This window comes from Macaca nemestrina, chromosome 9, assembly GCF_043159975.1.
Source record: "Macaca nemestrina isolate mMacNem1 chromosome 9, mMacNem.hap1, whole genome shotgun sequence".
Classification (NCBI taxonomy): domain Eukaryota; kingdom Metazoa; phylum Chordata; class Mammalia; order Primates; family Cercopithecidae; genus Macaca; species Macaca nemestrina.
Window position 1 is genome coordinate 31,989,270 of NC_092133.1, and position 24,049 is coordinate 32,013,318.

The following is a 24,049-nucleotide window of genomic DNA, read 5'->3' on the forward strand; positions in this document are numbered from 1 at the left end:
GACAGAATTTCACCATGTTGGTCAGGCTGGTCTTGAACCCCAGACCTCAAATGATCCTCCCGCCTCAGCCTCCCAAAGTGCTAGGACTACAGGCAGGTGCCACCACACCTGGCTACTTTTTTTGGGTACTTTTATTAGAGACAGAATCTCACTATGTTGGTCAGGCTGGTCTCGAATTCCAGACCTCAAACGATCTGCCCTCCTCAGCCTCCCAAAATGCTGGGCCTACAGGCAGGCACCACCACGTTTGGCTAATTTTTTTTTATTTTTTTATTTTTAGTAGAGATGAGATTTCACCATGTTGGCCAAGCTGGTCTCAAACTCCTGACCTCAGGTGATCCACCCACGTCGGCCTCCCAAACTGCTGGGATTACAGGCATGAGCCAGCATGCTCAGCCTCTGCTTTGTTTTCTACATTACACTTATCACTGTCTAATCTTATCCTGTGTTTTTATTTACTTGCTTTTGGTCTACTCTACCCTTACCTCCCAGGAGAGCAGGAACTTTGTTTGAATCGCTCATTGATGAACACCCAGTGCCTATAATGGTACCCAGCGCATGGTGGGTGTTCAGCAAGCATTTGTGCAAGCAATCCACATAGAGCAGGTTCTGAGACAGCTGCAGAGAAGTCAGGCTGCGAGTCCTCTGGATCCAGGCCATGGGCCAGGCGTTAGGAAATGTCTGAAGGGCAGGGAGATCTGAGGATGGTCCTGAGATGGGTGACTTCTCTTTGCCCATCCGACATGCACTGCTTAAAAAACGTCCAAGGCTGTCTGGCACAGGCTTCCCATCATTTTTTCTTTTTTTTTTTGTTTTGTTTTGTTTTTTGTTTTTGAGGCGGAGTCTGATTCACTCTGTCGCCCAGGCTGGAGTACAGTGGCGCGATCTCGGCTCACTGCAAGCTCCGCCTCCCGGGTTCGCGCCATTCTCCTGCCTCAGCCTCCCGAGTAGCTGGGACTACAGGCGCCCGCCACCACGCCCGGCTAATTTTTTGTATTTTAGTAGAGACGGGGTTTCACCGTGTAGGCCAGGATGGTCTCGATCTCCTGACCTCGTGATCCGCCTGCCTCGGCCTCCCAAAGTGCAGGGATTACAGGCGTGAGCCACCGCACCCGGCCCCCATCATTTTTTTCAAGCTGCAATAAATGTCTCCAAAACCCGGACAGGCAGACATCTAGGCAGGGCCTTTTGGTCTGGACATCTCAGAACCTCCCCAAATTCTGCTTTCTTCATCATGGTTGGGTTTCCGTAGCAACCAGAGGACTTCACAGGAGAGAGTGAAGGGGAATTAACAGCCAGAGAGAGCAGAGGAGAGAGGAGGAGTAAGTGGTAGCAAGACAGATGGGGAGCTGGCAGGAACTCCAGGGGGATCCCCAAGTCCCACGTTGCCGTGGAGGATTGTGCAAATAGGTCCCTTTGGTTGCCCCCTTCCCCATCTGGATCTCTTGCTGACCCTCAAGAAGTAGCTGTCCATCTGGGTAGGCCCCAGAGCTGACCCCTCATGCAAAACCCACCCCTCTCCCCGTTGGCAGGCCCTGAGCGAGGCTCCGACTCTGTCTGCGGTCCAGCTCCCTCCTCAGTCCCCTCTTGGCAATAGTGGAACTGGCTGCAGCCCCTGGGTGGGTTTGGGGAGCGTTTCCTTCCATTCCTTTCCTGGCTGTGTATGGAGGAGTGGGTATTGGGGCAGGACAGTCAGCATTCTGCCCTGCTGACCAAGGTCCCCAACATTGGGATTTGGAGATATGGCTAGGTCCCCAGTCATGAAAGCTCAGATGGGCTGTAGGTGAGGGCCCGGCTGGAGGTGCTCAGAACAAGGGCCCAGGCCTGGGCATGGCATTCAGGGAGCATGGAGAAGCCTGAATAGAGCTCTGCCCAGTGTGCTGCCTCCCATTCCCTTGACCCCATAGGTCTGGAAGATGCCTGGGCTTGGGACCTGAGAATGGCAGAAAAGCAAGCCTGCAGCAGCCACAGCACTGTGGTCCTGAGACCCAGGCCAACTTCCTAGAGGACTGGTCAGTGACTTCAGAGGGTGGGGGTGGCCTGGGCCAACACCCAATTCCAGCTGTCCCCCTGCCCCCATACACACAGCTCCCCAAAAACCCAGATTCCAAAACCACCTTCTTGGACTCTTCCCTGTTTCTAGCCTCTGACATTCAATCATCTCAATATGACAAGCATCACCAAGTCCTGCAGAATCTTTCTTCACAAAGAACTGCCCCCGTTTCATCATAAAGACACCTGGGCCACCCCATGCTCTTCCAACCCGTCTCCCTGCCCCGTCTCTCCCTGGGCTTTTTCTATACCCTCCCGCTCCCACCCTCTGCAAGGAGCCCTCGGTAATGAAGAGCAAACTCATAAAACATTCATCCTGGGTAATACACCATGTAGGAGCTGCCTGATCTCAGTTCCGATAGAACAGGCCAGGTCAGCAGGACGCTGGGGCTTAGGCTTCCGAGGGTTTGGGCTGACTTCTCTACCTTGCGCTCAAGTTCCAGTCACTTCCCTTAAGGCAGGTCTTATCTTCCCTGGGGGGCTGGGGGTGGGGGTTCCTGAGCTGACTGGCATAGGAGGTTCCTGAGAAGGGATGACAGCAGCCCAGGGAGGGAGGGTGGCTGCTAGGAGTGTCCTTTTTTTTTTTTTTTTTTTGAGACAGAGCCTCGCTCTGTCACCCAGGCTGGAGTGCAGTGGCTCGGTCTTGGCTCACTGCACGCTCTGCCTTCTGGGTTCATACCATTCTCCTGCCTCAGCCTCCCGAGTAGCTGGGACTACAGGCGCCTGCCACCAGGCCCAGCTAATTTTTTGTATTTTTTAGTAGAGACGGGGTTTCACCGTGTTAGCCAGAATGGTCTTGATCTCCTGACCTCGTAATCAGCCCGCCTCGGCCTCCCAAAGTGCTGGGATTACAGGCGTGAGCCACCGTGCCCAGCCGGGGTGTCCTTAAATGAGGTGTGATGGGTAGCTGGGGCTCTGGGAAAAGAAAACTTGACAACAAGGTGAGCCGAGTGACCAAATGGCTAAAGCCAGAGCTTTGTGCTGAGTGTGGGGGGCAGTCAGAGCCTAAGCAGTTGGTGTCTAAAGTTGCTATTTTGGCCTGGGGAACCCTGGTACGAGTGTGTATGAGTGTGTGAGGGATGGGAGGGTCTGGTATTGGTGGCAGGCCCTCTGCAGGAAACTGGCCCCAGGAAGCAGGCCCCCATCCGGGCACTTTCATCAGACCAGCAGGGTGGGTAGACAGAGGGAATGGAAAGAAAAGGGGATTTTCTATTTTTTCTCTCCCCCTACCCCTGGCATTCGCTCTGACACTGCTGTGGCATCCCCCAGGCCTCAGCAGAGTCAGAGAAGGAAGTCAGAGAAAGGGCCACAGGGGCGGCCAGAAATCAGAAGTGGCTTGGTGTGAGGGTGAGGGGCAATGGCTTTGGAGTCCAGCAGCCCTGAGCTTGAATCCTGGCTCTGTCACTGCCTGGCCGACTGGGACAAGTCAGCTCACCTTTCCCAGCCTCCACTTCCTCACCTGCACAACAGGGAACCACTCCACCGCAGGAGTTGCCAGGACTGAGTTAACATGAGTGTGTCAAGTGTCCAGCGGGTGCCTTAACGATGCTTCCTAACAATGATGGCGGCTATACGGCCGGGAGGGAATCTGGGAGAGGGAGTGGGCCGCCTAAGCTAAGTCCCTGGAAGCCCAGGTTTGCACAGTGGCATCATCAGAGAGGCACCGAGGAGCAGAGTCTGCAAGGAGGCTGCTTTCCTGGGGAAACCGCTCTGGCAGCCGAGGGCCTAAGGCAGCCAGGAGGCTGGGAAAGAGGCTGTGCAAGGTCCCTCATGCACACAGAGACTGGCCTCTCCCCATCCCTTCCACTCATTCAAGCAGGTGTGGCTGCCAAAGGCCTGGGCCCCTGAAGACCTGGGAGAACTGAGACGGATGGATGATGTGGTGGCTGCAAGGGGGATGGTTTCCCTGCCTATCTTGGGGGCCAGTGTGCACGTTCTTGCCTTTCTGCCCCTCAGAAATCCGGCTTTGCCTCCCCTCCCTCTCACTCCAAATAAGCCCACGCAAATTGGGGAAAAGTCAAGCCTGAGTTGCCGGAGTTGGGAAAAACAGAACAAGAGACAAGCATTGAGAACACAGAGAGCTGACAAAGGCTCTGACCTTTCCTCCTAGCCAAATACCAAGGCTTTCCTTTCCCTAGTGCCTTGCATTGATTAATATGGGTTTACTGAGCACTTCCTATATGCCAGGCAGTAGAGCGTTGGGAAGCAATGGTGCACAGGTTGGATAGATCCCTGACTCCCAAGGCCTCCCACGTAGCAGATGGCCATGTTTAGACAGGCCTTCCCGATGAAGAGTGGGAAAGGCTGAGACAGGAAGAGCAGGGCTTGTGTGAAGATGCTGGGGTTTAGAGGACGGGGGCAGGAATGCTGAGTGTGCTGGCCACGGCTGGTTTTCAGGCAGCTGAAAACTGGTGGAAGACAGGACCCTGGGCTGGTTCTGCTGGAGTTCAGTTCCACTTGACTCAGTAGCAGTTGAATTCCACGCACACTGAGTTTTGAATTACTGGAGAGAGCGGGGTGGACGTGGCAAGGTCCCTGCCTTCAGGCTGCCCCATGTATTGGGCTTCCCAGAGTAGTGAACCTGAGTGTGCCATACAACATGGCACAGGTAACACGTGGGTTAACACCAGGCACTGTGCCTGAGCGGCTCACAAAAGCCTTCACAGAGAAGATAGATGAGAATGAAATTGCTGTAGGATCTTCCGGGAAAAACTTGTCTTTTCTGAACCTTAATTTCCTCATCTGTAATGTAAAGGGTTTGAATTAGATTATTTGCTTAATTTTTTTTTTTTTTTTTTTAGCAACAGAAACTTTTTTCCTGAGCAAAACCTGTATGGAAGCCTATTTTATAAAATAGATGTAAACAATACTTGCTTTGGATGACTCAGGGATCGGGGTCCCTTCAGCTTCTTGTGCCTGGCATCTCGACTGTAGCAGGTGGTAAAAGAGATGGAGGGTCTGAACCCTTCAGAACTCTCTTGGGCATCCAGGAGAGGATGATGGCAAGGACCTACCAGAGAAGAGATAGGTGGGCTCCAGGCCTGCTGCCCAGGGTCAGCCCCTGGGCCTTGATGGGAAGGTGCTTGCAGGACAAGAAGCCCAGCTCTGCTCCCTCCTCAGAGCACCTGGACTGGTGGGGTTGTTCCCACTGCCTCCCAGAGAGGCTCCTGGCTCTTCCTGCACTGACCACTCACACCCAGGGATTATCCCAACCAGAAACTTCCATTTGGAACAAAGCTCCCAGGAATGAAACCCGAGCTGCCACTAAGAGGCTCCCAGGCTAACTGGGAAGTGGCTGGGAAAGGGAGGGAAAACTTGCAAAGCACTGGGAGCCTCAGGGAGGCTGTGAAACCTGAAGACAAACGACCAGCCAGCGGACTGGTGCTGCGGAGCTGCCACTGCCTTCTGCAGAAAGGTCAGGGCTGAGCAGAGTGGGAAAACGGGGGTGGGGGAGAAGTGAACCCCAGGCTTTCTTTGAGGGGAGAGTAATTGGTGCACCTGTGGCTAGGGCCTATATCCCCCATGAGGCCCTCAGGGCTGGCCTGCAGTCACTCAAGCTCTCAAGCTATCCCCTCCCTTCCCCTCTTCCCCCCACCTCTCTCCCAGCTGCTTCCACTTACTCCAATGGGCTGCTGCAGCAGTCAGTGATGGGGCCGCCTGCATCAATGAGGGCCTGCACCCGCTCAGCCAAGGGAGGGCAGAGGAGAGTAATAGCTATGGCGACCATGTACTGAGCACCCACCAGCTGCCAGGCATGCTGAGTGTGTTATTCTGATCCTCACAATAGCCCTGCAAGGTCAGAACTACTAGCCCCATTTGACTGAAGCAGTTTGCCTGAAGTGTTAGAGCTAGGCAGTGGCCGACTTTGGACCTGAACCCAGGGCTTTTGCACTCTGAAGTACTCATGCACCTTCTGCCGGGCCGCATTCTGCACACTTGAAATCCTGCAGGAGAGCCCAAGAACCGTGGTTAATTTCAAAATAAATTCTTTCTTCCCCTTCAAGCCATGATGTGAGACAAAGGCTAGGAGTGCTCATTTGTCCAGCTGGGATCCTTGTGACCCGGGGAAAGTTTCTTCACCTCTCTAGGACTCAGTCTTCACATGTGTAAAATGGGATTCACAATAGTGCCTACTTATAGGTGGAAGGCCAACAAGAAAGCACACCCGGTAGTCAGAACAGTGCTGGGCACAGCATCCACTCAGTACACGCTATGAGGGTTGTTGTTTGAAGAATTTATTTTCCCCTTTTCCTAGCCAGCCCAGAGCCCTCAGAGGAAGCCTTCAGCGGGCTGAGTAGATTATCTTAAGCTCAACCCCTTCCTTGCCTGCCTCCAAGGATACAGATGCAGGTTAGAAGGTGTCTCAGAGGGGCTATGGCCTTTGAGGTTTCCAGGGATCCAACAGGGAAACTTCCGCTGCAGAGCAGCTCTAGGCCCTCCAGCGCTGGCCCACCAAATTGCGCTGCATCAATGTGCTTGGCTGAGCTGTTATGTGGCCCTGGCATGGCTCTGAAGGCCGTCTGAGAATCCCAATCCGTCTAGAAGGATCCTTGGAATTAAGCCAACTGGGGATGAGGGCAAAGCGAGGTGGTTGGGATGGGTCCCAGGGGCAGGGGCCTCCCTGTGCGACTGCTGAGTGGGCAGCAGCTTTGGACTCTGAGAAGGGGTCATTTTGCTGGTGCTAAGGCTGGGAGCTTATTCTGATGCTGCGGACTCTCCAACTGGCCTTTCATCTGCAGCCCCCAAGCTCAGGCTTCCCAGAATGACCATCTTCTGGGACTGGCACCAAGAACTGGCTCTGTGCTGCAGTTAGAGAGAGACCCTGCTGGTCCCTGCTCGCTTCTTCAACATCTCAGCAGCTCAAGGCGAGGCTTCTGGCTGCCATTCGTGACTGGGGCCTGGGTTAAGAAGCTTAGGACACTATCTTCAAGACAAACGTGAAGTAAACTTGGGTGATGACTACACTTGGCCTGTGTAAAGTCAGCAAAAGTACCAACTGAAAGGGGACAGTAGGCTGGGCTGGAGGCAGCTCCCAGCTTGGGGACTGCTCCAAGTAGAATGTGGGGCTTGTGAATGATTCTTTCCACGCACATGCACCAAGCCTTAGGCTCCATTCCATTTCTCTCTACAGAGAGACCAATGATTCATTCTGGTTTCCAGGGAGCTTGCAGTCTAGTAAGAGAAACCACATACATAAGTTATGGTTGAATGTCGAAGAGGCAATTACAAATGGGCATATTTTTCAGTTTTATTCTAGCTATTCAGTGCATTAAGTCAGATAGTATCATTACCCTAAAGATAAGAAAACCAAGGCATAAATGCAATAGCAATATTGACACTAAGTCCCCACTATATAAATGTTTTAAGCTAAGTGCTTACGTAGCAAGACTACTACCGTATGTGTGTGTGGTGGGAGGTCTATATTATGTTCACACAAATGTTTTTTAGTGAGTGCCTTGGGTTTCAGGCACTGTTTACATACTTTATTTATTTAATTTAATTTTTTTGAGACAGTCTCGCTCTGTTGCCCAGGCTGGAGTGCAATGGTGCGATCTTGGCTCACTGCAACTTCTGCCTCCCAGGTTCAAGTGATTCTTCTGCCTCAGCCTCCTGAGTAGCTGGGATTACAGGAGATCACCACCACGCCCAGATAATTTTTGTATTTTTAGTAGAGACGGGGTTTCACCAGGTTGGCCAGGCTGGTCTCGAACTCCTGACCTCAGGTGATCCACCTGCCTTGGCCTCCCAAAGTGCTGGGATTACAGGAATAAGCCACCCACCCGGGCCATACTTACTTTATTTTTATTTTTATTTTTATTTTTATTGAGACAGAGTCTCGCTCAGTCAGGCTGGAGTGCAGTGGTGCAATCACGGCTTTCTGCAGTCTCGACCTCCCAGGCTCAATCAATCCTCCCACCTCAGCCTCCCGAGTAGCTGGGACTACAGGTGCATGCCACCATGCCCAGTTAATTTTTGTATTTTTTGTAGAGACAGTTTCACCACGTTGCCCAGGCTGGTCTTGAACTCCTGGACTCAAGTGATCTGCCTACCTCAGCCCCCTAAAGTGCTGGGGTTACAGGTGTGAGTCACTGCACCCAGCCACTTTATTTCTTTTCTTTCTTTTTCCTTTCCTTTTCTTTTTTTTTTTTTTTTTAGACAGAGTCTCATTCTTTCGCCCAAGCTGGAGTGCAGTGGCAGGATCACGGGCTCACTGCAGCCTTGATCTCTTGGGCTGAAGTAATCCTCCCACCTCAGTCTCTTGAGTAGCTGGGACCGCAGGCAGGCACCACCACATTCAGCTCACTTTTTATTTTTATTTTGTAGAGATGGGGCCTTGCTTTGTTGCCCATGCTAGACTCACACTCCTGGCCTCAAGTGATCCTCCTGCCTCCTAAAGTGCTAGGGTTGCAGGCATGAGCCACTGGGCCCAGCCCATACTTTATTTCAATTAGTCCTTCTATCGACCTTCTAATGACCCAATGTGTTAAGTATCAATATTCCAGACTTACAGAAGGGGAAATGAGAGTTCAGATAATTAGATAACTTCTCCAAGCCATACAGTTGGTAAGTGACCAAACCAGGATTTAAAGCTAGATCTGTTGATGCCAGACTCTTTCCACTCTACAAAGCACAACAATAACGAATAATGCAAAGCAGAATGTAATGACAAAAGTGACCCCAGACAGGTGCCAACACGGTGCTGGAGAATTTCTGTCAGGGGAGAGTTCCCACCTGTTGAAGGGAAGTGGCACTGAGGAACAGAGATTTACTTGCCCAAGCTCATACAGCTAATTAATCAGGAGTTAGAAGGCCGGGCGCAGTGGCTCACACCTATAATCCCAGCACTTTGGGAGGCTGAGGCGGGTGGATCACTTGAGGCCCGGAGTTCAAGACCAGCCTTGCCAACATGGTGAAACCCTGTCTGTACTAAAAAAAAAAAAAAAATACAAATATTACCTGGGAGTGGTGGCATGTGCCTGTAATTTCAGCCACTTGGGTGGCTGAGGCATGAGAATTGCTTGAACCCAGGAGACGGAAGTTGCAGTGAGCTGAAATTATACCACTGCACTCCAGCTTGGGAGACAGAGTGAGACTTTGTCTCAAAAACAAGCAAACAAACAAACTAAATCCATAATGACATAAATAGGCCGAAAGTAAAAGGATAAAAAGTAATACAACATGCAAACAGTAAGATCCGGGGGTGGGATCACACCTTTAATCTCAGCACGTTGGTAGGCTGAGGCTGGTGGATCACTTGAGCACAGGAGTTTGAGATCAGCCTGGCCAACAAACTGAGATCCCCATCTTTATCTTAAAAACACGTATATTTTTGGCCAGGTGCAGTGGCTCATGCCTGTAATCCCAGCACTTTGGGAGGCTGAGGCGGGCGGATCATGAGGTCAGGAGATCGAGACCATCCGGGCTAACACGCTGAAACCCTGTCTCTACTAAAAATACAAAAAAAAAAAAAAAAAAAAATTAGCCGGCCGTGGTGGTGGGAGCCTGTGGTCCCAGCTCCTCAGGAGGCTGAGGCAGGAGAATGGCGTGAACCCAGGAGGTGGAGCTTGCAGTGAGCCGAGATCGCGCCATTGCACTCCAGCCTGGGTGACAGAGTAAGACTCTGTCTCAAAAAAAAAAAAAGAAGAAGAAGAAGAAAGAAAAAACACATATATTTTTTAAAAATTCAAACACCACAGAGAAAGAAGTTAGAGATAAAATTAGATTTCCTGACACCAAGATCAATACTAGTTTTTTGTAGTGCCAAGAACTTTGAGAGGATGTCACCTCAGCTCTGTTTTGTGAAAGCAAAAATTCTGAAGTCTTTGAAAGTCTCTCAGAACCTTTGTGAAATTTAGATAAACTAAGAGCACATGCAAAAAGTGGAGAGGAAACTGACTCCTCTCTCTGGGAAACCAGAGCAGCAGCAGCACTTTCTCGCCTTTCTGGTGGGGCAGCATCCCCTTCCCTGTCCCAAAAGTTTGGGGGCTCCTTCTGCCGTCATTCCACTACAAAGCATCCAGAAGAAAAATTTCTAAACAAAGCCAAGGAGCATATCAAGTCACCCGCAGTCTCAAAAATCTCCAGTTTCCCTTTGCCCACAAGGTAAAGTTCAAATTCCTGAGTTAGGCATAGGGAGCCCTCCACAATCTGACCACAACTTCTCAGACTTCCCTCCATCCACATTGCTTTTTTTTTTTTTTTTTCCGGAGACAGAGTCTTGCTGTTGCCCAGGCTGGAGTGCAGTGGTAGCAGCGCGATTTCGGCTCTCTGGAACATCCGCCTCCCGGGTTCAAGCAATTCTCCTGCCTCAGCCTCCCGAGTAGCTGGGATTACAGGCACCTACCACCACACCCGGCTAATTTTTGTATTTTTAGTAGAGACTGGGTTTCACTATGTTGGCCAGGCTGCTCCCGAACTCCTGACTTTGTGATCTGCTAGTCTCAGCCTCCCAAAGTGCTGGGATTACAGGCGTGAGCTACCTTGCCCGATCCCACTTTTTTTTTTTTGAGACAGAGGCAACTATATTGCAGAACTCCTGGGCTCAAGTCATGCTCCCGTCCAGTCTCTCAACTAGCTGGAATTACAGGTGTGAGCTTGGCTTCCTTCCTCTTTTCTGGAAGGTTCTAGTGATGCAAAACTTTTCACCATTTCCCAAATGCTACATGCTTTTCAATGCATTTGTTTGTTTTCATGTGCTGCTCCCTCTGCCTAGTGAACTCCTACATACCATTCGAGACCTAAACTTTTCTACTCTCTATTATGTCTCCCAGGAAATCCTCTGGTCTCATACATTATTCTATTTACAACAGTGAGTTGTGACTTCTTATTTGTAACTATAATGTTTCAAGTATTCTTGGAATATAGTAGGTGCTTTATACATTTTGGTAAATTAATGAATGAAGTTGCCATTATGGGGCAAATAAGAGGGCTGCAAACATTATCTGGGGAAACTTGGCCAACAGTCCCCAGAGTTCTGGACCCTTTTTTTTTTTTTTTTTTTTTTGAGACGGAGTCGTCTCGCTCTGTCGCCCAGGCTGGTGTGCAGTGGCCTGATCTCAGCTCACTGCAAGCTCTGCCTCCCAGGTTTACGCCATTCTCCTGCCTCAGCCTCCCGAGTAGCTGGGACTACAGGCGCCCGCCACCTCGCCCGGGTAGTTTTTTGTATTTTTTTAGTAGAGACGGGGTTTCATCGTGTTAGCCAGGATGGTCTCGATCTCTTGACCTCGTGATCCACCCGTCTTGGCCTCCCAAAGTGCTTGGGATTATAGGCTTGAGCCACCACACCCAGCCTGGACCCTTCTAAGATTAGAGATAGTTTGAGAAAAGATAACAACAACAAAAGCTACATGCCATTTATTAAGTCCTTGCTGTCTACTAGAGTTGTTCTAAGCCTTGGTACACTTCATCTCATCTCATCTTCATAATAGTACTATGAGGTAGCCGGGTGCGGTGGCTCAAGCCTGTAATCCCAGCACTTTGGGAGGCCAAGACGGGCGGATCACGAGGTCGGGAGATCGAGACCATCCTGGCTAACACGGTGAAACCCCGTCTCTACTAAAAAAATACAAAAAACTAGCCGGGCGAGGTGGTGGGCGCCTGTAGTCCCAGCTACTCAGGAGGCTGAGGCAGGAGAATGGCGTGAACCCGGGAGGCGGAGCTTGCAGTGAGCTGAGATCCGGCCACTGCACTCCAGCCTGGGCGACAGAGCGAGACTCCGTCTCAAAAAAAAAAAAAAAAAAAAAAAATAGGACTATGAGGTAGTTATTACCTTCATGAGGGTTTATTCCCCTGAATACATTATCTTCATTTTACACTGGGGTGACTGAGGTTCAGAAAAGCAAAGGAATTTCTTCCTTCCAAAGTTTTACAGCTAGGATTTAAATCCAGATCTGGGCCAGGTACAGCGGCTCACACTTGCAATCCCAGCATTTTGGGAGGCAGAGGTGGGAGAATCACTTGAGGCCAGGAGTTCAAGACCAGTCTGGGCAACAAAGTGAGACCCTGTCTCTACAAAAAATAAAAAATTACCTGGGTGAGGTGGTGTGCACCTGTAGTCCCAGCTACTCGGGAGACTTAGGTGAGAGTATCACTTGAGTCCACTGGATGACAGAGCGAGACCTTGTCTCTAAATTAATCAGTACATCCAGATCTGTTGGCCTTTCAAATCCAGGTTTTTAACCGCTAAGCTTTTCTGACTCTGAATTCTTGACGTGTGAACTTTTTCTTCTGTATCATGGGAGAACCGAATCCCATGGCTCCTTCTGCCCAGTCTTGGAAACTCCATTGTCAGATGGGTCCCAAACTGCGTGGCGGGGGACTGGGATTACGCAGACAGGCTGGGAGAGATCAGAAGTTCCAACCTAATCTTTGTGCTGAGATCTTGACCTGCACCCGTGGTGGGGTGGGGGGATTGCTAATCATTTACTTACTACTTATGACCTCTGCCACCCCTGGAATGGCCTATGCTGCGGCTAAATTAGCAAAAAAAAAAAAAAAAAAAAAAAAAGCGGATCTGAGATTGCATGGGGTTCACCTCTTTAGGTTACAAGGTACTTTGTTAGGAAAACAAAATCCTTCATTGGCAGCTCAGAAGGACTTCACTTTGAGGGTTGAACCCAGGTTCTAGCCTGGCTTTTGTTACTAACCAGCTGTGTGACCTTGGGCAAATGGCTTAACCTTATAAGCCTTTGTAAGTGGGCAGGAAAATGGGCAAGAACACAATGCACTTAAGAAGAAAAGGGCCAGACAACATTTAGAGGATGGGAGTCTGAGCCTCCAGGAAAGAGGCTCCAGAGATGCCAGTCAGTGGCAGTGTCCCAGTGTGCTGGGGGGAGTGAGAGGCTACTTAAGAGCAGCCACCAAATGGGAGAAGAGCATGGGAACAGGAGAGGAAACCAAAGACAGAGAAAGCATTCTCCTTTCTTCTTGTGGGATGCCAAATGAGGTCCCATCAGTCTCTCTGGAATGTGCAGAGGTGGGCATGGGGAAAGTCCCACCTTCAGGAAAAGCCAACCTCCCCCTTTTTTGGGCCTTCTTGTACCCAATACATCCTTCTAGCTTGGAAATGTCTTCACTGCCTTCTACTTAAAATGCCGGCCTTCTTAATAGAAAGTGAATTTCTTGAGGGAAGAAAACTTAACTTATCCATCTGTATTCCTCAGCTGCTATACTGACCGACTGCCTGGCACCAGTAGAAACCACATAATTGACGGATGGATGGATGGATAGATGGATGGATGGATGGATGGATGAATGAAAATCTGGTGATCAGGCAGAGGTCCAATGTATGTCAGTAGAGTAAATCTTTAAAGCTCATTACAAAAAAAGGAGGTCCTATTTGGGAAGCAGAATCCCAAATGACATGGCGAATTTGGGAGCAGAAGAGCCAAAGAGAGCTGAGAGTACCAGTACACATGGTCCCTAGGGCCACCAGTGGCCACAGAATTCTTGGCTGGGTAGGCTCTTGCTTAAGCTCCTTAGAGAAGATGTAAAGACAGGTGGCACACAGAGAGAGCACACAGAGCTCTCATTCATTGTCCTTAGCTAGAGTCACCATATGTCCTGGTTTATACATATTTTCCCAGGGTAATTATTAATACTTCAAAAGTGTCAAAGTGGGAGGATTGCCTGAGTCTCAGAGGTAAAGGTCGAGGCTGCAGTGCGCCATGTTTGGGTCACTGTACCCCAGCCTAGGGAGCAGAGCGAGACCCTGTCTCAAAAACAACAGTGCCTCAGTCCTGGTTTGGATGACAAACTTTTTTTTGGGTGGTATTTTTTTCCTCCATCTTTTCCATTTTTGTGGTTGAGATATAATTCACATACCACAAAATTTACCCCTTTAAAGTATGTAATTCATACTTTTAGTATATTGAGAAAGTTTTATAATCAACAGTATTATTTAATTCTAGAGCATTATTTATTTATTTATTATTTATTTTTGAGACGGGGTTACTTTGTTGCCCAGGTTACAGTACAGTGGCGTGATCACGGTTCACTGCAGTCTCTACCTCCCAGGCTCAAATGATCCTCCCGCCTCGGCCTCTTGAGTAGCTGGGACTACAGGCGCAAGCCACCATGCCCAGCTAATTTTAATTTTTTTAATATTTAGTAGAGTCTAGGTCTCACTATGTTGCCCAGGCTGGTCTTGAACTCCTAAGCTCAATCGATCCTCTCATCTCAGTCTCCCAAGGTGCTGGGATGACAGGCATGAGCCACTACTCCCAGCCAGAACATTTTCTTTACCCTAACAAGAAACCCTGTATCCATTAGCAATCACTCCCTATTCCCCCGCTCCCCAGCCCCTGGCAACTACTGTCTTCTGTCTTTATGGATTTATCTATTCTACACATACAAATAAAATTATACAACATGCAGCCTTTTGAGTCAGGTTTCTTTCACTCAGCATAATGTTTTCAAGGTTCATCCATGTTGTAGCATGAATCAGTACATTGGACAATAAATTTTTCAGCCACTCTGTATATAGACCTTAATATTTTAGCTGTTGTATTGTGGGTGTTTCCCTGGAGCCAAGGCGGAATTGAGATAGGCTGAGATTCTCTTACTGGAGAGGCCATTCTGTTGACTCAAGGCACAGAAACACTGGTGTGGGGATGAGGCCAAGGAGCATGATTTAGGATTCTAGACTCTTGCGTTGAAATTTGTATTAGCTTTGAGGTCTTGACTTCCTGATAATAGTTACAGACAAATGACAACAGTCTAATCTACTGCCAGCTTCTTGGAGCAAAGGAACAGTCAATGAATTAATAGAATGAACCAGGAGAAAAATGAATCAGAGACTCTACATTTGAGCCTTTGCTCAGCTACTGGCTTTGAGTGATTTAGGTCCCTCCACTTTTTCTAGTCTCTGTAAAATGAACACGGGAGGCCAGGTGCGGTGGCTCACGCCTGTAATCCCAGCACTTTGGCAGGCTGAGGCGGGTGGATCATCTGAAGTCGGGAGTTCGAGACCAGCCTCAACAACATGGAGAAACCCTGCCTCTACTAAAAATACAAAAAAATTAGCTGGGCATGGTGGTGCATGCCTGTAAGCCCAGCTACTTGGGAGGCTGAGGTAGGAGAATCACTTGAACCTGGGAGGCAGAGGTTGCGATAAGCCAAGATCACACCATTGCACTCCAGCCTGGTCAACAAGAACGAAATTCCATCTCAAAAAAAAAAAAAGAGAAAAATTCCAATGCTGTTAGGTGTTAAGACACTTCAAATAATCACCCAGTATTAAATGTTATGGATGTTTCTACGGATTCATGTCTACTTGCTTCATTTCTTGTAATGGATGGAGTTCCCAGGGCCAAGGGCCAATTTTTATGCAATTCTGTCTCTCCTACAATACCTGATACAAGGTCTTACACATATAGGGGCCCAGTGTATACTGCAAAAAAGAAAAGGGAAGGCTGAGTAAGTAATATTCATTAGTGTGTGGAAGTATTTCCTCATTTCCAGAACAATCTGGCAAGGAATCTGAGGCTAGGGTGAGGGGCCCCACACTTCAACCTCAGGCAATCAGAAATGGTTTTGAGGTGCCACTAGATTCCATACCAGGAGGGAGGCCACTGAGCAGCAGGGCTTGTGAGTTGGCAGCACTGGGAGGCTATCCTCAGGGGAAAACCGAGGAGGGCAGGCGTGCTAGCCAGGCCTGCTGCGCTGAAAGCAGCAGACGGGTAATTTCCAAATGACCATTTCAAAGGAAGGTTGAATTTCTCCAAGATAAGAGGGAGAGCAGAGAGCATGCCTATATCTCTAACCCCCTGAGCTCACGGCCGTGATAACAGCTGTGGGGTTGGAAACCTAATGCTGATGAAAGAGTTAAAGGGTGGCTGCGGGCAGCTATCGGTGACACTGCTAGGAATTGAGCATGCTTCTGGAGCGCGGCTGGGGACTGGTGTTACTCCATGAATAGAGGCCACTCTCAGGGAGTTTTTCCAGGAACAGAATGGGGTCAGGGAGCCGCTTGGGGAACAATGGTTGCCACCGACTAGCTGAATTTCTTACAATCACACACCATACCCCCTGATCAAATAGCTCCTTTGTCCGGCTGATATAAAAACATGTCATACAATGATGATTTGGAAGAATGACACGGGTTTGCCTTTCACAGAGATCAGAAGGGCTTGTTGTGCAGCAGGGGGAAAAACATCAGAGTCAAGGAAAACCTGGAGAATAAAAGAAGCAAATGGAAACAGACAGCAACAATAAGAAAAGGTCTGGGTTCCTGGAAAGACAGAGAGGGCTTGGTTACCATCAGGGAAACCAAGCAGCCAGGCAGCTCCAAGGAAGGGCCTGCTGGCTGCCCAGGAACCAGTTTCACAGCGCCCCCTTGAAACTCATGAGAAACTCAAGGAGGTAAAGAAATGCAAGAAGAAGAATGGCCTCAATTGGCTGGTGAACGCAGGGTGGTATACACCCATAGGCAACGTAAAGGGATCTGAGAGATCATCCTATCCAAACCATTATTTTATAGATGGGGACACTGAGGCCTGGGGAAGGACGGTGGCTTAGTCATCTACCCAGACTGTTTAGCTTCAGGTCTTGTTTTACAACTGCTTCTCCTATTTCTTGACTTTGAAGATGGAAATGCTGGAACTTCTCAAGCACTCTCTGTTCGGAGAGTAGAAGAGATGAATATTAGGGGTTGAACTGAGACTCCTGCCTGAACCAGGTATTCCAACAAGGAACTCAAGCAAAGTACTGCACTTCTGTGTGCCTCTGTTTCCCCATCTATAAAGTGAGGGCACTCCTGAAGGCAGGGAGGTAGCCAGCCACAGGCTCAGTCATCATTTATTAAATGCCTTCTGTGCATCCCACCATAGAAGAGGGCACTGGAGGAGGAAACAGGGAGCCTCGCTAAAAGATAAGACACAGTCACTGGACCCAGCCAGGCAATCTAGAGAGGCTGTGTGGACACCAAACCCTGATTCTCAGCTGAGGCCTGTAATTGAGGTGGGCAGCTTTCTTGTCTGTTTCAGGAAGGTCAGACTGAGACTTTGTTGTTCAAAGACAGAAGGCTCATATAACAAGATTCCTGCAGCTTCCAGTCACCAAGTAGGTTTACAAAGAAAATGACGATTGTCAATGTCACTAATTAACATTTGCCTCTAGTACAGCAACTGTAAGTGGATCCCAAGCCTTTGTATTAGATTTCCTTAGAACTATGTGGGGTTAAAAAGCAGGAGTATTTTGTGTTAATATATTCCCTTTTATTCACGGATCCTGAAATTCTTTACCAGTAGATAGCCAATTCTCAATGCTACCCCTGTGGGGAATGTGGCAAGTGCCACTCTCCCCGTTCTCCAGCTGGGAGACCTGGGTCACAGAAAGGTTCTAAGTCCTGCAGTGGGGGATGGAATGCAAGACCCTCACCCTTTCCTTCACCGCTCTGGCTTTGGACTAAAGAACAAGGTGCTGGAAGGCACAACTGAAGAGTAAACCAACAGCGGATGTGGTACACTTCTGTTATAGGAAAGCAAAAATGCGGCCGGGCGCGGTGGCTCAAGCCTGTAATCCCAGCACTTTGGGAGGCCGAGGCGGGCGGATCACGAGGTCAGGAGATCGACACCATCCTGGCTAACACGGTGAAACCCCGTCTCTACTAAAAATACAAAAAGAAATTAGCCGGGCGTGGTGGCGGGCGCCTGCAGTCCCAGCTACTCCGGAGGCTGAGGCAGGAGAATGGCGTGAACCCGGGAGGCGGAGCTTGCAGTGAGCCGAGATCGCGCCACTGCACTCCAGTCTGGGCGACAGAGCGAGACTCCGTCTCAAAAAAAAAAAAAAAAAAAAAGGAAAGCAAAAATGCTTTCATATATATATTATATACATATTATATATAATACATACATATTATATAGTATATACATATTATATAATATATTATATACATATTATATAAAATATATTATATACATATTATATATTATATACATATATATTTTATATATATATTTTTTTTGAGATGTAGTTTCACTTTTGTTGCCCAGGCTGGAGTGCAGTGGTGTGATCTCAGCTCACTGCAATTTCCACCTCCTGGGTTCAGGTGATTCTCCTGCCTCGGCCTCATGAGTCGCTGGGATTACAGGCATGTACCATCATGCCTGGCTAATTTTTGTATTTTTAGTAGAGATGAGGGTTCACTATGTTGGCCAGGCTGGTTTCGAACTTCTGACCTCAAGTGATCCACCTGCCTTGGCCTTCCAAAGTGCTGGGATTACAGGCATGAGCCACCGCACCCAGCCATGCTTTCATATTTAAAAAATTTTGTTTAAATAGATCATATGTTTACATGGTACTTCAAAGGGTACAACAGAATATTGTACCCCTCGCAATCTCCCTGCAACCTCTGTCTCTACACACAGCATTTCCTACCCTGGAGAAGACCCAGTAACCAGGTTCTTAAGAACAATTCTATGTAAAGTCATATGATGTTCAGTCAACAACAGCTGCATATAGGATGGTGGTCCCATAAGACTATTATACTGTATTTTTTTACTGTATACTCTTTGTTTCCATATGTTTAGATACACACATACTTGTCATTGTGTTACAGCTGCCTACAGTATCCAGTACAGTCACATGCTGTATAGGTTTGTAGCCCAGGAGCAATAGGCTGTACCTATGTAGGAGTCTGTACCATCTACGTTTGTGGAAGCACACTCTGATGTTCACACAACAAGGAAATCACTAATGATGCATTTCTCAGAACATATCCCCCTTATTAAGTGACACATAATGATATCTATAAATACAAACATAAAATACTTTTTCTGGCTCACATATGATATATAAATTATTCTGCACATACAGAACATTTTAAGATGCATATGAAGTGAACAGACACTCAGGGTTGAGAGGACTATGGGAGCCCAAAAAGCCCAGGTCCCGGAGAGAATGTCCACCACCCTCAAAATGAGTTGCTGGCTTTCTGTGCTCTCCTTTACAGAAAGCCACTCATAATGCCAGAGGTGTGGTGTATGAGTTCCTCTGAGCTCCTCTGTTTTGAGACAGGGTCTTGCTTCCGTGGCCCATGCTAAAGTACAGTGGTGTGATCACAGCTTACTGCAGCCTCCACCTCCCCAGCTCAAGCAATCCTCCCACTTCAGCCTCCCAGAGTGCTGGGATTACAGGTGCCCACTGTAGAGGGCCCCTGTGAGTTTCTTAAAGAGAACTATCCCCAAACGAGGGTGGTTGTGGTCTCACACAATTATTTTCTACATAAAAAATAGAAACTTAGGTTGGGCACAGTGGCTTACAACTGTAATCCCAGCACTTTGGGAGGCTGAGGTGGGTGGATCACCTGAGGTCGGGAGTTTGAGACCAGCCTGACCAACATGGAGAAACCCCATCTCTACTAAAAATACAAAATTAGCAGGGCGTGGTGGCACATGCCTGTAATCCCAGCTACTCGCGAGGCTGAGGCAGGAGAATCGCTTGAACCCGGGAGGCAGAGGTTACGGTGAGCTGAGATCGCGCCATTGCACTCCAGCCTGTGCAACAAGAGCGAAACTCCATCTAAAAAAAAAAAAAAGAGGCCAGGCGCGGTGGCTCACGCCTGTAACCCCAGCACTTTGGGAGGCCGAGGCGGGCGGATCACAAGGTCAGGAGATCAAGACCACGGTGAAACCCCGTCTCTACTAAAAATACAAAAAATGAGCCGGGCGCGGTGGCGGGCACCTGTAGTCCCAGCTACTCGGGAGGCTGAGGCAGGAGAATGGCGTGAACCCGGGAGGCAGAGCTTTCAGTGAGCCAGGATCGTGCCACTGCACTCCAGCTTGGGCGACAGAGCAAGACTCCGTCTCAAAAAAAAAAAAAAGAAAAGAAAAGAAAAGAAAGGAAAAGAAAAGAAAAGAAAAGAAAAGAAAAGAAAAGAAAAGAAAAGAAAAGAAAAGAAAAGAAACTTAGCCAGAATTTAAAAAAATAAGAGGTCAGAGGCATCCCACCCCAGAGTCTTCCCTCCAGCAGAACGTCCTGTGATCTTCTTTTTTTTTTTTTTTTTTTTTTGAGACGGAGTCTCACTGTGTCTCCCAGGCTGGAGTGCAGTGGCGTGATCTCGGCTCACTGCAAGCTCCGCCTCCTGGGTTCACGCCATTCTCCCGCCTCAGCCTCCCAAGTAGCTGAGACTACAGGCGCCCGCCACCACGCCCGGCTAGTTTTTTGTATTTTTAGTAGAGACGGGGTTTCACCATGTTAGCCAGGATAGTCTCGATCTCCTGACCTCGTGATCCACCCGCCTCCGGCCTCCCAAAGTGCTGGGATTACAGGCTTGAGCCACCGCGCCCGGCCTGTGATCTTCATGTAGGAATTGAGAGCCCTTGGATATATTATGTCCTGCTTAGGTTTCAGAGGTAACATTTAAGTGCTTACTGTAGGTTGAGCTTTTAAAAAGTGATAAGCTCTTTTCATACATTATTTTGCTTAATCCTCATGGCTGTTATCTCCGTTGTACCTCTATGGAAACGAAGGCTTAACTAATAAATGGCAGAGCTATGAAAACTTGACCTTTGGTCTGTGTCCTACCTTCACACTTAGTCCCATGAGATTCTTGCCTCTGTCTAGTACCTGAATAATTCAATCCAAACTCCTGAGCCTGGAATTTCAGCCCCTCGACCATCTGTACGCATTTCCCTCCCAGGCTTCTGTCTTCTTGCTCCTCGCCATGCATTGCATGCTTGAGTCACACCAGATCACTCGCTGTAACTGGTCCTTGCGTTCTTCCAGCCTTTTGCACAGGCTGTTCTTTCCCCATGGAATCTTTTTCTCTCCTCTCTGCCTGGCAAGCTGCCAATGTGATTTTTTCCTAATACTCAATCTGACTGTTACTTCCCTGTTTAAAGCCTCTCTGTGTTTCCTCACCACTTTCCATGATCAGGATGAAGTTTCTTAACTTTACACAGAAGATCTTCAAGTTGTGGGTTCTGCTGACATTGCAGGCTCACCTCTCCCACTTTTGGCTCCTGCTTAATCCTCCACACCATGATCTACTCAGAGTTCCCTGAGCGTTTGAGGCACTCGCTGTTCCAGGCCTTTGCACATGCTATTTCTTTCCTAGAACACTCTTCGCACCTCCTTCACTTGGTTAATTTTTACCTGTTCTTATCATAGCTTGGGCGACACCTCCTCAGAGATTTTTTTCCCTTACCCTTCCAGCATATCTGTGCCCTCCCTCCTCCCTCAAGGTATCTGTTTTAAAATATATTTTTTCTATACTACGAGTTCCTCAACATCAGTGACCAAATCTAATTAATGTCTGATTTTCCAGAGCCTCCCATAGGGCCTGGCATCCAGACAGTCTTAAGAAATAAGTGATGGGCCGGGCATGGTGGCTTATGCCTATAATCACAGCACTTTGGGAGGCCAAGGCGGGCAGATAGTTTGATCTCAGGAGTTCAAGACCAGCCTGGGCAACAAAGCAAGACCCTGTCTCTACAAAATAAAGTTAAAAAATTAGCTGGGTGTAGTGGCATGTGCCTATAGTCCCAGCTACTCAGGAGGCTGAGGTGGGAGGATGGCTTGAGCCCAGAAGATCGAGGCTGCAGTGAGTCATGATCACACCACTACACCCTAGCCTGGGCAACAGAACAAGACCCTGTCTCTAAAAATAAAATAAAGTTAAAAGAAAGGAAAAGAAATAAAACGGGCATGGGGGCTCCTGCCTATAATCTCACCACTTTGGGAGGCTGAGGTGGGTGGATCACTTGAACCCAAGAGTTCAAGACCAGCCCGGGCAACATGGTGAAACCCTGTCACTACAAAAAATACAAAAATTAGCCAAGTGTGGTGGTTGCATGCCTGTGGTCCAGCTCCTCAGGAAGCTGAGGCAGAGAATCGCTTGAGGCCTAGGAAGCACAGTTTACGGTGAGCCAAGATCATGCCGTTCCACTCCTGCCTGGGCAACAGAGTGAGACTCTTGTCTCAAAAGACAAAAAATAAAATAAAAGGAATAAGTGGTAAATGAAAGAATTAATGAACTAACGGAAGAATGAGCTAGAATTTGGAGCCACTAAATGGAGCCTGGGTACTCAGTCTAACTTTAGACCCTTCCTTTTTTGCCAGCTGCTGGATAGTCTCACCATTACTCCCGTTACTTGGAACCTCTTCACTGCTATGTGACCTTGTTTATGTGAGTTTACCTCTCTGAGACTCAGTTTCCTCAAATGTAATATGATAAGATAGGAGTATTTGATCCCTACTGTCCCTTCCAGATCAAATGTTATGCAAATCCATGCTGTTTGCAAAGAGGAAGGAATTTTCCAAGCACTGTATGGTTGTGTGTGGGGATAGCACCAATGGTATTGGTGGTTGAAAGAGATTTTCAGACTCCAGCTTAACTCTCTAACTTGTGGGTTAATAAACTATGGCCTGGGGCCAAATCCCATTCACCACCTGTTTTAATATAGCCCACAAATTAAGAATGGCTTTTATACTTTTAAATGATTGGGAAAAAAAATCAAAAGAAGAGCAATATTTCATAATGTGAAAATTATATGAGATTCATATTTCAGTGTCCATAAAGTTGCACTGGAACAAAGCTATACTAATTGTTTACGTTATTGTCTATTGCTGCTTTTGTCCTACAACAGCAGAGTTGAACAGTTGCAACAGAGACTGTATGGCCCTCAAGCCCTAAAATACTTACCATCTGGCCCTTTACAGAAAACATTTGCCAATCCCTCTTGTAATTCAAGAATCCTTAATGGCTTCCCACTATCTACAATGGCACTATCCAATAGAAATATGATGTGAGCCGCATAAGTAATTTTAAATTTCCTTCCTTTTTTTCTTTTTCTTTTCTTTTTTTTTTTTTTTAAAGAAATGGAGTCTCACTATGTTTCCCAGGCTGATATGGAACTCAGCAATCCTCCTGTCTTGGCCTCCCAAAGTGCTGGGATTATAGGTATGAACCACCGCGCCCAGTTGATTTTATAGACTTTTAATTTATTTTGAGATGGGTCTTGCTGTGTTGCTCTGGCTGACCTCAAACTCTTGGGCTCAAGTGATCCTACTACCTCAGCCTCCTGAGTAGCTGCGACTACATTCATGTGCTACTATGCCCTGCAAATAAACATGATTTCAAAAAGTAACAGTAATAATACATGTTATTTAACTCAATAAATCCCACATGTTATCATTTCAAAATGTAATCACTGCAAAAGTTATTAATGAGATATTTTACATTCTTTTTTTCACTATGTCTTCAAAATCTGGTGTGTATTTCATGCCTACAGCACACCTCAATTTGGGCTAGCCATATTTTAAGTGCTCAGTAGTCACATATGGCTAGTGGCTACTATCTTTGGCAGCTCAGAGCTGTAAGATGAAGTCCAAACTCTGATGTGAAATTCTTTGGCCCTTTGTTGTTTAGATTCAGCTTCATTCTTAACTGCTTCTTTAAATGCCAGCCAGACTGACCCATTCTATGCTCCCTAAATTAGATATGATACCACCTCTACTTCTTTGCTCCCTCCTTTCTTTGTTTGCTTTCTTTCTTTTTTTGGTAACAGCTTTATTTGGATATAATTCACATATTTGGCCGGGTACATTGGCTCACACTTGTAATCCCGGCACTTTGGGAGGCTGAGGCGGTTGGATCACTTGAGCCTAGGAGTTTGAGATCTGTCTGGGCAACAAGGTGAAACCCTTTCTCTACAAAAAATACAAAAATTAGCTGTGCACGGTGGTGTGTGCCTGTAGTCCCAGCTACCCAGAAGGCTGAGGTGGGAGGATCGCTTCAGCCTGAGAAGCAGAGGTTGCAGTGAGCTGAGATTGTGCCACTGCATTCCAGCCCGGGCAACAGAACCTGGGCAACCCTGCCTCCAATAATAATAATAGTTCCATACAATTCACCCATTTAAGGTGGGTTTTTTGTATATCCACAGCTGTGTAACCATCACCACAAGAATTTTAGGAATATTTTCATCATCCCCCAAAGAAACCCTGTACCTCTTTAGCAGTCACCCTCATTCCCCTCAATGTCCCCCAGCCCTTGGCA

General features: G+C 47.9%; 1 long non-coding RNA gene across 1 annotated transcript in view; it reads right to left on the reverse strand.

Moving 5' to 3' along the window:
* Nucleotides 1-6,248: 6,248 nt before the first annotated feature.
* The window catches only part of LOC139356202 (uncharacterized), a 35,583-nt gene continuing 17,782 nt past the window's right edge, over nucleotides 6,249-24,049 (reverse strand). Inside the window, exon 3 of the long non-coding RNA XR_011607686.1 lies at nucleotides 6,249-7,224. This is a non-coding gene — a long non-coding RNA (uncharacterized lncRNA). The remainder of the gene's footprint in view (nucleotides 7,225-24,049) is intronic.